Here is a 5,206-nt window from a genome sequence, read left to right as displayed (position 1 = left end):
AGAATATCGAAGCCCTAATGCACTAACATGCCTTTGATGTTTTGCACCATGTAAGAGTTTCGTGAGTGGATCCGCTATATTAAGATCTGTGTGAACTTTGCGAATACATATCTTTCCCTTTTCAACTTCATCCCTTATGTAGTTGAATCTCCGCTCAATGTGACGGGTCTTTTGGTGAGCACGAGGTTCGTTGATTTGAGCAATCGCACCCTCGTTGTCACAAAAGATCTCAAGAGGGTCCTGAATGGAAGGGACTACTCCTAAGTCGTCGAGGAATTTCTTCATCCATGCAGCTTCCTGCGCTGCCAATGAGGCGGTAATGTACTCCGACTCTGTAGTGGATAATGCAACAACATCCTGTTTTGAACTCTTCCAAGAGACCGCACCTCCATCTAACGTGAAGACATAACCGGATTGTGATCGAGAATCATCTCGATCAGTTTGGAAACTCGCGTCCACGTAACCTTTTACAGCGAGTTCCTCCTCACCAGACACATATATTAGAAACATATCCTTAGTCCTCCTAAGGTATTTCAATATACTTTTAACAGCAATCCAATGATTGTTTCCTGGGTTATTCTGATATCTACTTGTCAAGCTTAGAGCGCATGACACATCCAGTCTAGTGCATATCATTGCATACATGATTAACCCAATAGCAGATGCATATGGGACATTCTTCATTCTTTCATGTTCATCTTTCGTGGTGGGGCACTGAGATGAACTAAGGAGCGTTCCTCTTTGAATAGGTACCAAACCTTTCTTAGAGTTCTCCATCTTGAACCTTTTCAAGACCTTTTCAATGTATGCACTTTGATTCAAACCTATTAGTTTCTTGGATCTATCCCTGTAGATCCCAATCCCCAAAACATATTGTGCTTCTCCAAGATCCTTAATGGAGAAGCATTTACTTAGCCAAGTTTTAACACCTTGCATTGCCGGAATATCATTTCCAAATAACAATATATCATCCACATATAGTACAAGGAACATAATAGTGCTCCCACTAGCTTTCTTGTATACACAAGCTTCATCACCATTTTTAATGAAGCTAAATTTCTTGGCCTCCTCATTAAATCGATGATTCTACATTCTAGATGCTTGTTTCAATCCGTAGATTGACTTCTTTAACTTGCATACCTTTTTAGAATATTTCGGATCAACAAATCCTTCAGGCTGAACCATATAGACATCTTCCTCAAGATGTCCATTTAGGAAAGCGGTCTTGACATCCATTTGCCATATTTCATAATCATAATGAGCAGTAATGTCAAGTAATATCCTAATAGACTTTAGCATTGCCACAGGCGAAAAAGTTTCATCATAGTCAACCCCTTGAGTTTGAGTGAAACTTTTGCTACAAGTCTAGCTTTATATGTATCCAAGTTTCCATGTATGTCGGTTTTCATTTTGAAAAGCCATTTAAAATCAACTAGCCTTGAGCCAGCAGGTTGTGTAACAAGTTCCCAAACTTGGTTGTCATACATGGATTGCATCTCAGCGTTCATGGCTTCCTGCCATTTATCTTTATCAATCCTTGATAAAGCATCTTGGTAGTTTATTGGTTCATCCAAATCAACCACATAGCAACCATCCATGAGAAACCCATATCTCTCAGGAGGATTACTAATCCTACCAGATCTGCGAACGTCTTGTGTATTTTGATCATCCATTTGATCACTCTCAACATTTTCATGTTGAGTGCTAGTGTCAACCAATTGTGTATCATCTACTTGATCTTGATCCTCTTCAAGATCTATCTTCCTTTCACTATTTCCTTCCATTAGGAACTTAGTTTCAAGGAATTCAGCCTTTCGAGCAACAAATACATTCTGCTCGGATGGATCATAGAAATAATATCCCATATCATCCTTGGGATATCCTATGAAGATACACTTCGTGGATCGAGCATTCAACTTATTAGGGACGTAACGCTTAGGGTAAGCTTCACATCCCCATACCTTTAAGTATGATAGAGATGGAGGTTTTCCAAACCACATCTTATGAGGAGTTCGTTCCACTTTCTTGGTTGGGGCCATATTTAAAATACGAGTCGCGAAGCGTAGACAATAACCCCAAAATGATAGAGGCAACGAGCTTCTAGCCATCATAGATCGAACCATATCCATTAGGGTTCGGTTCCTCCTTTCGGAAACTCCATTAAGTTGGGGTGTTCCAGGAGGAGTGAGTTGCGAGATAATCCCACAACTTTTAAGATGATCTTGGAAAGCATCGCTTAGGTATTCACCTCCTCTATCGGTACGAAGTACCTTGATTGTCTTATTGAGTTGATTTTGTACTTCGTTTTGATATTCCTTAAATGCTTCAAAAGTTTCGTCCTTGTGTCTTAATAAGTAGACATATCCGAAATGACTAAAGTCATCAATGAAAGTAATGAAGTATCTTTCACCATTCCTAGTTATAGGCTTAAAGGGTCCACATACATCAGAGTGTATTAATCCCAATAAGTCCTTAGCCCTTTCATAGGTCCCTTTGAAAGGTGCTTTAGTCATCTTGCCTTGTAAACAAGATTCACATACATCAAACGAGTCTAGTTCATTTGATTTCAAAAGGCCATTCTTTTGAAGTGTATGCATTCGATTCTTGTTTATGTGACCAAGGCGACAATGCCATAAGTAGGAATCACTCAAATCCCTTTTGAGTTTCTTGGTGTTTGCATGGTATATTGAGCTATTGTATGATGTGTCATCATGAACCAATTCATAAATACCATTCGAAGGCGAAGCCTTAAAATAGAACACATTATCTAAAGAAACATGGATATCATCATTAATAAAATTAAGATTAAAACCATGTTGTTTCAAACGGGATACAGAAATAATGTTTCGAGATAAATCGGGTGCATACAAAACATTTTTCAAAATAAGCTCCAAACCACTTGGAAGCTTTAAAACAAAGTCTCCATGAGCTTTCACTTGCACCCTTGCTCCATTTCCCATGAAGAGACTTGTTGTTCCCGCATCTTGATTACTTCTTTTGAAACCCTGCAAAGAATTGCAAATATGAGTTCCACATCCTGTGTCTAATACCCATGTATTAGAAGAAGTAATACTAAGCTCAATGTATACCATATATACATTACCTGAGGTTTGCCCTGCATCCCTCTTTTCCTTCAACTCCTTTAGGTAGACCGGGCAGTTGCATTTCCAGTGACCCATCTCACCGCAACCAAAGCACGGATCTTCCTTGGGGTTAGCTTTACCAGCAACCTTTTGCTTCTTGTTGTTGTTGGTTGAGGTAACCATCTTCCCTTTTCCCTTGCCTTTGCCTTGGTAGGTGGGTCCCTTCCTCTTAGCCGCCTTTGGCTTAGAAGTGTTATTGTTTTTGGACCCGCCTTCATTGATCGTAAACACGGGTGAAGCCCTTTTACCCATGCTTGCTTCTGCCGTCTTAAGCATGGCATGTAATTCGCCAATGCTTTTATCCCAACCATTCATGTTGTAATTCATTACAAATGTGTCAAACCTTTTTGACAATGAGTTGAGAATGAGGTCCGTGGCTAATTCATTAGACACGTTGCAATTTAGACGGTTCGATTGATCAATAAGGCTTTTCATCTTAAGGACATAAGATGAAACGGATTGGGAGTCGTCCATCCGACATGCATGAAGCGCTCGAACCGTTTCGAAGCGCTCGACACGAGCTTGTTGAAGGAACATCTCCTTCAACTGTGTGATCATGTCATATGTACTATGATGCTCAAAATCCTTTTGGAGTTCGGGTATCATAGTCCCAAGCATGAGGCAAGAAACTTGCAACGAATCGGTGCAATATTTCTCCCAATAAGCCATGCCTTCCGTATCATCCTCGTCCGGTTGATCGGGAATGGGGTCTTCCAACACATACGCCCTGTCATCTAGTTTGAGGACAATTCTTAGATTACGGAACCAATCCATGAAGTTCGTATGGTTGAGTTTTTCCTTTTCGAGGATTGACCTCAACGATAGGTTGTTAAAGTTTATTGGTGCGTTCGGAATGTTGTTGTTATTGGCGGCCATCTACAAAATTTAACAAAGTTGTTTAAGTATCAATTTTAATTTAAAGATCAATACCCTTTAAATCCAATTGATATTTATTAAATTTTAGAATCCAACGATAAACCAAATTTCGGTTAGGTGACCTTTATCCCGTCATTTGATTTAGCTAGGTAGTCATTATATGACAATTGCAATCCTTTTGCAACTTCTAAGTTATGGGATCATGCAATCCTTTTGCATGGCATATTTATCCCATCAACGCCTATTTGTTCCTCATGCTTCGGTGACCCTAAGATCATGATTTCCAAATCAAGTCGTCCTACTTGTGTAAACGTGTAAACTTAACATGCAAGTGGTTAGGTGACCTTTATCCCACAAGCATGCAAAATTAACCTTAATCATATTAGTTTGCTCATAACGGTTAGGTGACCTTTATCCCATTGTGAGTTCCCTAATATTTTTAAGTGTTGCACAAAAGGATGGCGTTTAACTTGTTTGCCTTGTTAATAAGGGATTTTATGTTTTCATTAATTCTAGTTTGAGAAAACTTTTATGCCATACACCAACATGCATTTAGTGTATGGTTCATTTGAAATCCATTTTCATGTCTATACACCATTTTATATATATGATCGTAATCATGTTCTTAATAACCGTTTATTAATGTCCTTTTAGCCATTTTTAATTTAACCAATTAAATTGTCGTTTTGCATGTCATTAATTAATGTATAATTTAACCAATTAAATTGCCATTTTGCTTGTTGTTAACCTGTGTGATTAACTTGTAGCATACAAACATACAATCCACAATCATACAATAAACAACCATGCATGCAAAACAAATATGTTCACAATCAAGCCATTTTGGTAGACATTTGTTTAGCCGAAAATAAATGCCACCGGATAAGGGGTTATAACACAAAGTAGGAGATTTTAAATCTCCCACTTAATCTTGCATCCAAATGCTTCTTTTTGTGTTCTTCAAGTCTTCATCATCTTCATCTTTTTACAAAATATATCCTAATACATTTTGTCTAAAAAAGTGAAATTACAACCTAATCTATTTTACATACCAAATATAAAATAAATTACATAACCAAAATAATATTATTACATACCAAATGAATAAATATTAAATCAACCAAACATGCAACCAAACACAAGGTCAAGGCTTAGATTGTGAACATCATCAACATAAGTGATAGGCA

The sequence above is a fragment of the Rutidosis leptorrhynchoides genome, chromosome 5, assembly GCF_046630445.1.
Source record: "Rutidosis leptorrhynchoides isolate AG116_Rl617_1_P2 chromosome 5, CSIRO_AGI_Rlap_v1, whole genome shotgun sequence".
Lineage (NCBI taxonomy): Eukaryota > Viridiplantae > Streptophyta > Magnoliopsida > Asterales > Asteraceae > Rutidosis > Rutidosis leptorrhynchoides.
Note: the sequence above shows the minus strand (reverse complement) of the source record.